We start from the raw sequence: 13,410 nt of genomic DNA on the forward strand, positions 1-13,410 counted from the left end.
CTCAGATAGCCCTTCAGAAAAAAGTGTGACAGACGTATGTCAAACATACACTCTTGATGCATTTGTTCTGAAAGCTGAAATCTCTGTAATGACTTCCATGTACAGGGAAGAGAATGTGCGCAAAAAAAAAGAAATGGAGGACACGACACTGTTTGAAAAGAAACTTGCTTTTTTTCAAGAGAAGGGAATGCATAATTCTGATTCATTTGGTACATTAAAACACGTCTACACACTGTACCTCACCATACCAGTTACGAGTGCTTCAGCTGAGCGCAGTTTCTCTACTTTGAGACAACTAAAAACGTATTTACGGACAACCATGACTGATAAAAGAGTGTCAGATATAGGCATTTTACAGATTGAGAAAATACACGAAATTAAAGTGCAGAAAATAATTGAAAGGTTTGCAAGTGTCAAAACCCGGAGGCTGCAGTTCATTGTGTAATAAGGATGTGTCTACTATTTGTTTTTGTGAAATGCTTATTTGACACTGTAAATGACTGCTTGATTGCTTGATGAATGATGATTAACTTGATGTTTGGCTTTGCTGCCTCTGTCTGCAAAATAAGTAAATAAATCCTATACTAGACATGCTCATGGTGTCTAGAAAAAGAAGCACCTGTTTTACACTTTTTTTGTTTATATTGTGTTACATTTGGGTACAAAATTAACTGCAGAAATCCGCTAAAACAACATTACAAAACCGCTAATATCCGCAATCTTTTTCGCGTGCGCGCTTCGCTGCGCGCGCGTGCATGAGGCGCGCGCTGCGCGCGCGTGCATGAGGTAATAGAGGTCGTGCACCCCCCGCTGGAAGAGGCTAGAATCGCCTATGGCTGGACACTTCTTCTCACATCTTGAAATGATGATAGTAAATGTTGATACAATAAAGTGGTACAATAAAATCCGTTTCATATTCCTCTATTTGAAGGCAAATTATTAATTATTGGGAGTTCTAGCTTTATAGCTTGGTCCAAAAACAACTGTTCTGTGGAATGAACGATTTGTAACGTAACGATTTGAAACGATCATTTCATATTCCACTATTTGAAGGCAAATTATAAATTATTGGGAGTTCTAGCTTTATAGCTGGGTCCAAAACTAACCGTTTTGGAATGAACGATTTGTAAAGATCTCTGTTTTCAAAGAGGTCTGCAAAGACCTCTGTTATACTCGCCTGATTCACTAGGTCGCTGGGTTTCAAAGAGGGGCCAATGCACTCCCGTGCATAATGTATCATAATATATGAACTTTTTACACGGCTTGGTTGAATGCTCAATTCTGATTGGTCAGTCACTGCATTCAGGGGTCTGTTATTTCTGGATAGCAGACCGCTGATACATGTACTGTACAGTATGTAGAACAGACTACTTGCGGACAGAGTTCGCGCCTGGCTGAATTATATCAAGCAATCAGTCAATGAATCAATCAATCAGCAGTGCTTGTGTTTTGCCGTATTCACCATGGCAGCCATGTAAACAAACACACTGTTATTTTACAGTTAAAGGTTGAGAAAGTGATATTCCTTAGTTAAAATAAGTTTTAAATGACGATACAGTACATGAATGCTATTCTTTGCTACAGAGTGTTTGTTCGGTAACAGGAGTCTGCCTGTCTCTCCAGCTCTTTAGTAAACAGAAAATGCATTTTCAGGCCGGGATACTAATTTCATCCAATCGGGAGAGAGAACTCACACAGGATACAGGATGAACAAGTGAAATTGGAAGTGATGACACAAAGAAATGAACAGACAAAAACAGTAAGCTATAGCTATATAAGGCTAATTTGGTGGGCCTTGCCAAAAACAGTAGAAACCCCTCTAGCTCTTTTGAGGATCCAAACTGGAGACGCACAGTAATTTTGTCTTCCCAAGGCGTTAAAACAGTTGTTTCAACAAATGTTAATATTGGTGGTTTAGGTTTTGGGGGGAACATGCCATGGCTATAATAAATTCAGTGTTTGGGTGCCTTTGTTGTGTTTCAGTTGTTTATGTAATAACAAGGACCTTCAATTACTCAGAGGGCAGACATTCCTGTGTTCTCTCCAGACCGCCCAAGTGGCGCTATGTGATATGCACCCCGTTCTGGTATGCACTGTGTGCGTGTGCGTGCGCGCATCGCAAGTACTATATCGTCTGTCGGGTGGAAACCTCATTAATGTCCAAAACTGTTACTTTTCAGGATTCAACTAAAAAAATATCAAAAGTAGCAGATCTACAAACTGCAGATCTGCTACTTTTGATGCTTTTGTGTGACACTGTAGTGTGATCAAGTATGGCATTAATTTACAAAAAACAGACAGATATTTGAGTTGTGCATATGGGCTGTGCATAGTGTCTGTGTGCAAGTTAATTGATTCACGGAAGTGTGCACACTGCCATACAGTATGCTTGTAGGCCTACTGACTGCTTTGCGTGCACCTGCAACTCCTGCGTGCTTGTGCGCGGGTATGTGTTATCTGTGTGGCACTGGCTGTAGGTATTTGTCTGTCAGAAATGAATGGCTCTGGTGGGTAGTCGACAGAGAAATCCTGTGTTCAGGGCACACTGAGGATGCTCAGAGTGTGCCAAGCTAAAGTTGAATCTGTGGTGCTGTTATGAGAAAGCCCTCTGTGAACAAAGCCCCCCCACAGGGGCCTGACAGTATGTAGAGGGGGGAATCAGATCCCTATAATCCGTGATCTAGCAGCTGCTTTTGGCCAGGAGTCTCCCATCCTGTCTACAGCTGGATGTGTCCCCCCCCAAACTGATATGTATAGCCTATTTGGCCATGGACCCCCCTAACATTTTAATACGTTTTCGAGTTTTCAAAAAGTAGTGTTAGTGATTAAAGTAGTAGTATTTCACCCCCCAAAAGATTTTTTTTTTTTTGTTGTATTCCTAAGATAATCATTTGATGACCTGGTTCATCGGTCAATAGGAGACTCCTACCGTAGACTCCGTCTGTCATAAAATTATTGGATTCGGAATGCAACAAAAACAAGAAAATCTCCATGAATTGCTTCATGGGGTGTATAATTGATGGATTTTTTTGTGTGTGAAATACTCCTTTAAGACACTGCGAGATACAGTATAGCTAGTCATAATATAGCTTGTAGAGCTGCGATTTTTGGCCCCAGTCAATGAATTAAAGGATTTAAGTGGTACAATTGGTTAAGTAAAATACACTGTACAGTAGCTAGTTCTTAGAATACTGTTGACTTCCTAAATAATGTCAAGAGAGAAAAAAATGGGTCTCTGGTTTCTATTCTCTATAGCCTACTCCTGTTATCCTTATTTTTCTCCTATTTCTGTTTGATCTCCACCTGTGTATAGTTGACTCCCCTCTCCTCCCATGCCCCCGCTATATGATCGCTGCAGTGCGGTCACATTCAGCAGGTTTCTCCTAAATTTGGAAAACATACAAATTGGAGATGTCTGTGAGATGTGTATTCTTCTTCTGCATACACATACAGTATGCCATGTCCTAGTATGAGTGAATAGGGGAAGGGGGTCAATGGCACGTGACTCCCTTGTTTGAACCAGCAAAAACTCTTGAAGAATATGATTTTTGGCAGAATCGTGAAAAGTTTTGAATACCGGTATTTGGATGTGCTCGGTGGTTTGTTGCAATTACCTGCATTACAATGCTTCACCATTATGTCAAGCTATAACGAAATAAACCCATAAAAAGTAACACAGTTTACATTCCGTTAATGCAATTCCAATGGTGTGTCCAGTTCACACTGTGTCGTGTGTGTGTGCGTGTCGTTTCACCCGGTGAAGGTACGGCGGATAATGCCAAGCCCCGAAATAACCGTTATGCATGCACCATCTCGCAGACTCGCAGACATCCCAAATTTACAATGCTAACATTTTTCACCCTAAAACATCTCCCCCCAATAACCATCCACTGGGTGAGACAGGAAGTAGAGGTACAGTATATAGAGTAACAAAGTCATGACGTCACTCGCTCATCCCCCGGTTCGCGGAAGTAATTTCTCTATGGAGAATAACATTAAGTCATCTTAAAATCGTCTCAAATAAGAATTGTGGTCCAAAAATAAACAAACTGCCTCTGCGATATTGTCGGGGAGGTGGCTCTGTATGGTTTATGTTATGATAGTCAGTCACTAATATTTGATACAGAATGTTTCTGGTGAAAATGTAACTAATTCGGCGACATTAACATTAGCCTTTTCTCACCATTAGTTGATTCTTCATATCCATATGAGTCAAACCGCTGAGATCATTTGTTTATGTTTGGAACACAGTTCTTATATGACGCGACGCAATATGAAAAAAAAAAAAAGTCCATGGGAATTCAGAATGGGGGGGAAAAAACAGATAGAATGTGTAAATGACGTCAAACTTTGTTAGCCTACTCTATAGGGAAGGAAACAGGCTGATCTTCCCTTCCTCTTGACACAACACTGATGAAGTGCTGTTGGACAAGTCACTTAATAAACGCCATCTGCTCCAGTCGAGCCGCTACTGTGCATTCTGCTGTGGCTTTAGCCTGCCGCCGAGCAAAAAGAATGTAGGCCATCCGCCCATAGAAAATAGTTGTTCCAAAACGATGACATGGTTACGTGATGGTTGGGAAAAAAATGGTGACATATTATTCAAAAATATTCAGAGGTTTGCCGCTGGCGTGACCGCAGTGCCAGCTGCGTGCAGCCTCCCCGCTATACAGGCAGTTGGCTTTTATTTAGTCCACTAAGTGCTCGTGAAGAGACAAAGTGTTGTGTCGGAGTCCTGTGATTTAGACAAGCACTGTTTTCTATAGCCAACACTAATAAGCCGCAGATGTGAGATGTGTGTGTGCGACTGAGAAGAGAGGGGAAACACAACAGAGAGAAAGAATGAGAGAGAGAGAGAGAGAGAGAGAGAGAATAAAGGCAAGCTAATTTAATGAACTGCATGCGTGCAACAACAACAAAACGAACCCCCGCCAGGAGAAAGAAAGCAGAGGAGAGTCTAGGATGACAGAGACGGATCACGAGGTTGAGAGACGAGTTCTGCTCTGAGCCAGATAGACAGTACAGTATTTGAGTATTATACACCACGGAGCATTCATCTTAGGACGCACACACTGTTCCAACACAATGTCATCATCATCACAGACTAATAATTCAGTGGTTGTCAAACTTTTCAGGCTGAGACTCCCCCAACCACCCTCCAAGGAGAAAACAAACCTGGGGGGACCCCCCATCCTGACATGCAGCACTTGGAATTGTAGGAGTTGAAGCAGTGGCATCAGTTCAGCAAAAGCTATAAGGTATGGCTACATGACTGGTGTCTTGAACGCACGCAAAGGCGCGTGTGCAAGACACCAGTCATGTTGCCATACCTTAGCAACAGGCATGATGCAATTATTTTAAGTACTTTTTTTTTTCTGTAGCCAAGGTATGGAAGCTGCCATACCCAATTGACGCCTCTGAGTTGAAGCATTGCATGTAAGTTGACTCAGCTCTACAGATAAATATTGTGAAAATGGCTATTTTCACAATTTCAACAGATGTGCAATTTAAGATTAAGGTTTTTGTTATGTAAATGCTATTCAGATTTATTTTCCAATGAAAAGTGTTGAAAAGTGACACTTGTTTTCAGTAACAAAATAGAAGATTTAGCAAGGTGAAAAGAACCATGGGAAAACAAGTATATTTACAGAAAAAATGCAGGGAAAGTATTGGAATGGCAGATCTGTACCTCTTTCTTATTACAAAAAATTTGATTTTATATTATTACAAAATTTGATTACAATAAATTTGCTCCCATTGATTCCGGATGGGGACCCAAATGCCCGTCCGGAATCAATGGGGTAAATTTACCATAATCTCATTTTTGTGTTACAGGAATGCGACAAATACAAAAATATATTATTGAACTCAAGTCTCTATGGCAAGAGTTATCAATAGGAAAATGTCCATTTGGGGGTGAACTACTCCTTTAAACACAACCATTACAACCAACCTACAAGGTTTCCAACCGGCAGCGTCAAAATGTGTTTTTTGTTTGCTTTGGTCACGAAGCAGAATTGAGCCCCAGATAATTACCATGAGGTTGTGTAAAGCTACACGTATATACCCCAACTCATGTGCCTTAAGAGTAGTTAATGCACAAGCTAATTGGCTGAGGCAGCCTTTAACAGGCTACATTACATTTTATATTTGATCCGGGGGATCTTAACTGTGCGCCTTGCGTTAGGGAAGGCGTACATCCACAGGATCAATTGTAGTGGTGTAAAAAGTACTTGCATGCAAAAATATGCTCCATTCCCATTGAAATGCATCGGCAGAATCCGCTTATCAGCTGGCAACCATACTTTGGTGTGACCAGGGACGCGCAGAGAATGTTAGAGACTAGAGAGACAGGGGATGACATTTCCAAAAGGGCCTTTTGAAAATATTGAAAATAGCAGACCTCCAAAGCTCACAACGACAACGTGTCACACTGCGACACATTGTGAGCTTGGAGGTCTGCTATTTTTGGTACTTGATACCACACTAAACTATATCGCCAGCCAAAATGTATATAGGGTTGAAGTGTTTAATGTACGTTTTGTACGAAATAATCAAAATCTACAAAGTAACTAGTAACTAAAGTCTTCAAATAATTGTAGTGGAGTAAAAGTACAATATTTGCCTCTGAGCTGAAGTAAAATTACTGAATAATTGGAAACACTCCAGTAAAGTAAAAGTACCTCAACATTTTACTTGAGTACAGCACTTGAGTTGATGTACTTATAGTTACTTTACACCACAGATATAGGACTCCATTCCTTGTGCTTTAATGTGAATGAGGGATGAGGTGAGTGATGATGGGGCACCAGTATCTTGTATCTTTGTGAGAAGCGAACATCTTCCACAGCATGGAAATACTGAGGATAATTACTTTGAGAGACACCGTTTCAGAATAGGGGCTAGGACTTGGGTTTTAAGGTTATAGGGTTAAAACATATCGAATGGGAAATTTTCTCTGTCATTTAATTTGTCAAAGTATTATTATTTTTATCTCAAATATTAAATACAAATAGCCTAGTAATAAAGATGCTCCAATGTTCCAAAAAGTCCAGAAAAGGTTTACAAAATGTCAAACACAGTCTATGCGATGTGCTGTGAACGCTGCAGTTGATCGGCTATTTTGGCTTCCCGTCATACAATTAAGTGTATAGGGCTTAAGTGGTTATGTGCCACGTACATACGTTATGTACTGCACCTGCTAACTACTGCTTTATGTAAAGCGCACTGAATTGCCTTGATGTTGAAATGTGCTGCTAGACATAATAAACTTGGCCATCATGTAGGCTACAGTCAACCTCTCAAAGTACAGTCAACCTTTCAAAGTAAAACCTGGTCGTCTAGCTCAGAGGTTCTCAACCTTTTCAGGCCGCGACCCCAAAATAATCACATTTTAACTGGGGACCCCCCACCCCGAAGAGCATTAAGAGTTGAGGCATTAGGCCTACATTTTGTATAACATGGTTCTATTGTGAAAATAGCCAATCTACCGGTACATGTTCACAACAGCTATTTTCACAATTTCTGCCCCTAATATTACACAATTTGGCCAATGCTTGATTTGCCATTTCATAGGTATTAAAAAAGTCCTTAAATTGTCACTTTAAAAATGTGCTATACACTTAAACGTTATGTTGGTTTGTTTACTGTTGAGTTAGAAAACAGTGTTGCACGTTACGTTAATCATCTGGGGACCCCCCCAAAATCATTTGTAGACCCCCCTGGGTGATCCACAGAAGAGAACCACTGGTTCAGCTGGTAATGACCAAATGATCTGTTCTACATTGTTATACATTTCTTAATGTAATTCTTTCATTCATTTAACATCATTATACAAATATACACACACAAATACGGGTCCTTACATTGGTGCTGTTGTATCAACATCAGTGCGGCGGTGAGGAAACAGACATAGGTGAGCTCCATTATCCTGTCCCGCTGACAGCTTCACCTCAAAGAGTCCAAACTTAAAGTATGCAGCAGCACCTCGCTCTTCACTTCATGAAACTCCCCGACAGTCGCCTTCTTTAAGTCAAAAAGCAGGTGAGTTAACTAAAAAAGAGCTATAGCCAGAGACGGCAAGAAAAAAGTAAAAGGCTAAACTTGTGATTCTCATGAAAAAAAAAACCTCAAGTTCCCATTTAATCTATAAACAAAACAAAAAAGTTCCTTGGAAAAAAAAATACACTTTGAGGTGGCTTCTCCAAAAAAGGTCCCTCTGAACTCAGATGATGCTGTTGGAGCAAATTTTAAAACGTTCCCAGCGCTGAAAAGTTTGTCCAAGCCGAGCGTCGACCTCTCCCACAAAAATCAATTAAGTTCAGGAATGCACCGCATAATGAATTGCCTTCCAGGTATACACTGTAGCGCTGAGCTGAACCGGAGCAAATAGTCAGGTGAGAGCAGTGGTCTTTAGGAACACAGGAGAGAACCCCAGCTGTGTCACAGAGTGAATGGAGATGGAGATGAATGCACTGAAGGTTAGGAGAAAAGAGGAGAGGAGAGGAGGAGAGTATAGACTAGAGGCAGGGCTGGCTAGAACGCTATATCTACACAGGGCTGTCTCCTACTGCTGTTTCTGACTGTATCTCTTTCTCCTCAGTCTCCCTCTCTCTCTCTCTCCCACCCCCCAGGGCTATCCTTGCGGAGTTCCCCACATATGGTGTGTGTGTGTGTGTGTGTGTGTGTGTGTGTGTGTGTGTGTGTGTGTGTGTGTGTGTGTGTGTGTGTGTGTGTGTGTGTGTGTGTGTGATAAAGAAAGGCAAGCAGATAGACAGACAGTCAGTATAAACGTTTCCACAGTCAACACGACTGAAGTATGCATAACACATAAACGTTCAACAGAGTGTTGACTTTATCTGATCGCACTCCAAGATGAAGCGGTTCCATAAACCTTCTCGCATATCATTTAATGTGTAGGCTGCTATAAGTAAAAGTATTAATAAAACAAGGTAGGAATACTCTGTTACAAGTAAAAGTCCTGTGTTCAAAACGTACAAACGTATTGGCATCAAATTCACAGTACCTAAGTAAAAGTATCCGGATTTTTCAAAATGTGTCACACTTCGAAAATAGCCAATCTACAAGCTCACAAAGTGTCGCAATGTGGCGCGTTATAAGCTTGTAGATCGTATGTTTTCAAATAGTACAAAGTACAAGCCTGGTGGTGGTGGTGTGGTGGTATGTTTTGTAATAATAAGCAAATCTGCAAAGTAACTAAAGCTGTCAAATAGTTGTAGGTGGAGTAAAAAGTACAATATTTGTAACTAGGTTATGGTTTGTTTTGGCTGATTCACTGCCATATTTTTGTGCCTTTTGTGTTTTTACTTTTCTTTTCTTTTCTTTTCTGCTTTATTGTTAATCATTTGCACTTTTTCTGAGCACTTGTGCTTAATGTTTGCTCTGTTAGGCACGTTGAGCTGCATTTCATGTCATGAAAGGTGCTATACAAATAAAGTGTATTATTATGATCATCATCATCATCATTACTGACATGTAGTAGAAGTATAAAGCGTTACAAAAATGGAAATACGCAAGTGAAGTATACATTCCTCAAAAGCGTACTTAAAGGACAACTTTGCCACTTTTCAACATATCTTCATACAATTAGTCCTCACTAATGTTCATGATAAAATAGCACATTTATTTTCTAGTTCAGAAACCCATCATCTTGTGACGAGTAGAAAAGAACTATCCTATTTTATCATGAACATTGATGAGGACGAATTATATGAATATTATAGGTTGAAAAGTGGTGAAGTCGTCCTTTAAGTACAGTAGGTACTCGAGTAAATGCACTTAGTTTACAGTATACATTCCACCATTGCTAATCTGTACTGCATTGCAACGGGGGCAGCATGCAGTAGCCAGCCAGGGGTTAGAGGAAGTTCACTTAGGACTGGAAAGCCATCATTTAAACCCAAGAGCAGCCTGTGAAAACCTAGGGCGGAGAAAGTGAAGGATTGCCCTCCACCCTCCTACCGTACATGGCCTGTGACCAACGCACTTAAAGACAGGGCAGAAGGATCATTTTATATGCCCGAAATGCAAATAATGCGAACAAAAAACACTTCCCATGTTATAATTTGGCTTTCTCGTAAAAAATAAGTATGTTGTATAGGCCACATTTTGGAAATAGGTGTTTACCTAAACGGCTAGATCTGCCCCACCCCAACATAACGTACAGAAGCTATCCAGTAAAATAGCATTTATAATGTCAGAGCCTAGGGGTGGAAGCCATGGTAAACTCACCCTGCAAGCTCTGTACAAATAGACCTACCGGTAATGTACAGAGATACTTATATCTTATGTCATCAATATTCATTATAATTTGATTGTTAACAGTTGAGGGAGGCTTCCGGAGAACTGTATATAGCAAAATACATTTATGGTCCATTATTGCGACCAAAGGTCGCAGTTTAGTATGTGAACCGGCACATGCTGACTCCATCTGTCTGGACGTGTACACTTTTTTATGGTCTATGGTTTTGCAGCTCTGACATGCTCTGATGTCACTGTGATGTCAGGGGAACCACTCTAACAGAATTTTTTTTTTCTCGCTCTGACATCACGCTCTGCCTTCACTGTGATGTCACACTAACAGAATCCCTTTTATGCCCATATATGAAGTCCCTGATGTCATCAATATTAAGCCCATATCTAACAGGACTTCATATGGGAATGCCCAAATATGGAGGCCACATCGGCCACATACCACACTAACAGAATCCATATTTGGCCAAGACAGATGGCCAAGACAGCCCATATCTGGGTGGCTGGTTCTACAGACAGGGATCTCCATGTATGGGCATAAAACGTAATGATGTCAGATGTCATAGACATCATAGGACGTTCACATAAGGAATAACTGAGTAAGCATATAAAATATGATTATTTGGGGGGTCGCGGCCTGAAAAGGTTGAGAACCGCTGGTTTAAGTGGTTTATCGCAATGGAGTTATCTCAGTGCAACACTGTGGGAATGTGTCAATTGTGAGAAACTATTTTGAGGTCGGCTGGAACAAACTACTCTGGGTACAGTAGGCAGTAAAAAAAGGAGAAAGAATTACCTCAAAACAGAGGACTTATTTTTGATTTATCTGTTTTGGGAGGCCCGTTGCAGGGGAAGCTGTCTGTCTGTCTATGAGTCTATCAGTCTACCCAGAAGAGAGAGCGTTGCGGTAGACCAGCAGCTTAATGAGACTGATGTAAAACGAAAAAAGTTAATCCGTCCATCTGGACAACAGATCTACACAATTACAGTAAAAAAAAAAGGAAAAGAAAAAACTTCAATGGGTTTCCCCCAAAACACACATCTTAGGGCCAAAAACTTCACGTTCATTCACAACAACATCCATAGCGTATAGCAGTTGCAGCGGCACGGGGTCATGCCTATGTTACCTCTGCCCTATGTCCCCTCAGTTTAGGATTAGCCTTGGGGTTAGGCTAGTGTACGCAGGGGCGTCACACCAAATTCTGGGCCCTGGGTACAAGGATTCACTGCGGGCCCCCCATGAATGTTAACTATTGAAAAATAGCAGATATACAAGCTCACAGCGCGGCACCGAGTGCCGCGCTGCAAGCTTGTAGATCTGCCATTTTTGAAAAATTGTGGAAAAAGTGTGCAAGAAACCCATGTTTCCATGTCAGTGATGCTCAAACCTTTTCATGTGAAGGACCCCCAAAATGATCTGAATTTGGCCACGGACCCCCATCTCAAATTATTTAGTTCCAGGGACCCCCCCGGAAGCAAAATTTTAGTTACAAATGTCCGCTTAAAAAATACATATTCAAAGATTTGCACACATTTTCACGACTTTTCAAAAATAGCAGATCTACAAGCTCGCAGCGCGGCACTCGGTGCCGCGCTGTGAGCTTGTATATCTGCTATTTTTCAATAGCTAAAGTTACTAGGGCCCCTCCACCTTGGGCCCTGGTAACTCCACTTTCCTACCCCTAGTGACGCCCCTGAGTGTACGCTCCCATGCAGGCTGGTAGCACAAGCTTGATGACACCGAGCAAGATAACATCTTTATAGCGCAAAGAATGACAGAGCTATAGCAGCATAGAGCATAGTTAGCAGTTAGCACGTGTCTGGGTGTAATTTAGCCAGCTTGCTCCGAGAGAGATAATTAAAGAGTAGAGTGAAACACAGCATAGATCCCCCCTGTCTGTCTGCCCCGGGGACTCAACGGAATGATAGAAGAGAAGACAACAAGAGAAGGAGGTAGGAATGGGTCGCCTCAGTTTGAATACTTGAACCTATTTCATCCCACGGGGAAATACAGTTTTTAGCGTCACCCTGCAGAGTGCTGCCCACGGAGAAGTCGAGTGCTGCCCGTTAAGGCTCAAGGACACCTCGACATTGACACATTGCTGGGGCCGGGAATCAAACCTGGGACCTTTTGCTTCCCAGGTGGGATGGCCACCCCCAATCCATTCCATAGCCTTTCTTACTGGAACTTTATTAGCACTGACTCTGACCTCTAAGGACCTTCCAGGGAGGGTGCTCTTGTGCGTCATGCTGCGTCACCCTCTCTGGTTTCTTTCTTTTTCTTTTTCTAGTTGTTTTTATATCGCACTGACCTTTGGACACTCCGCACTATTAGGTTGTGTTAGTAGTTTTGAGTATTTCGGCTTGTGTTTGACATGATGGTGAGATACTTGTTGCACTAACTAGCATTGACTGTTATGGTCACTTTGATTTGGGGGCACTGTACTCTATTGATAGTTGTGCCTAAGGACACTTTATATTATTCATTCCCTTTCTTGACGTACCTTACTCTTTACTGTACTCTGTCCTTGTTTTTTATTTATCTTTATCTTTTTTCTTACTTCTCTGTAACTTTGTAAATAACCTTATACTGCTGTGCTGCCTCTGGGCAACTGATTTCCCCCCTTGGGATAATAAAGGTATCTATCTATCTTGCCATCAGTAGTGGCGGGGAATGGGTCACTACTGCATCGATATCAAAAAGAGAATGTACTTTGTAATTACTTGCGCCAGCAGAGCGTGCAAGTACTGCGTTCGGCTGCATATGTAGGTAGGTACGTATGTAGGTAGGTTGGTAGCCGTGTGTGTTTAAGCCAGCAGCCCAATCAGGGACCAGCATTTCTAGCAACGTCATAATTAACAGCCAATGAGGGACCAGCTTTCCTGGTGATGCCAGTGGTGATGCCAGTGGTGAGCGCACCTTATGGCGCGTTCTGCTGGCGCACAAGTAGGCCATACATGGTCTACTTGTGCGCAAGGGGCGAGTTGGCACCTCGACAGAGTGTAATTCTAGTTTGTACTTTGAAGTCAAGTATGCAAGTGTTAAATGTAAGTGAAGCATTCAATTTAAGGCAAGTACTGCAGCTAAATGTTTACAGCTTTCCCTTGTAGTTGAGTAATATTTGACCAGGAGTATCT

The sequence above is a fragment of the Nannobrachium achirus genome (genome assembly GCF_963921795.1).
Source record: "Nannobrachium achirus genome assembly, chromosome: 16".
Lineage (NCBI taxonomy): Eukaryota > Metazoa > Chordata > Actinopteri > Myctophiformes > Myctophidae > Nannobrachium > Nannobrachium achirus.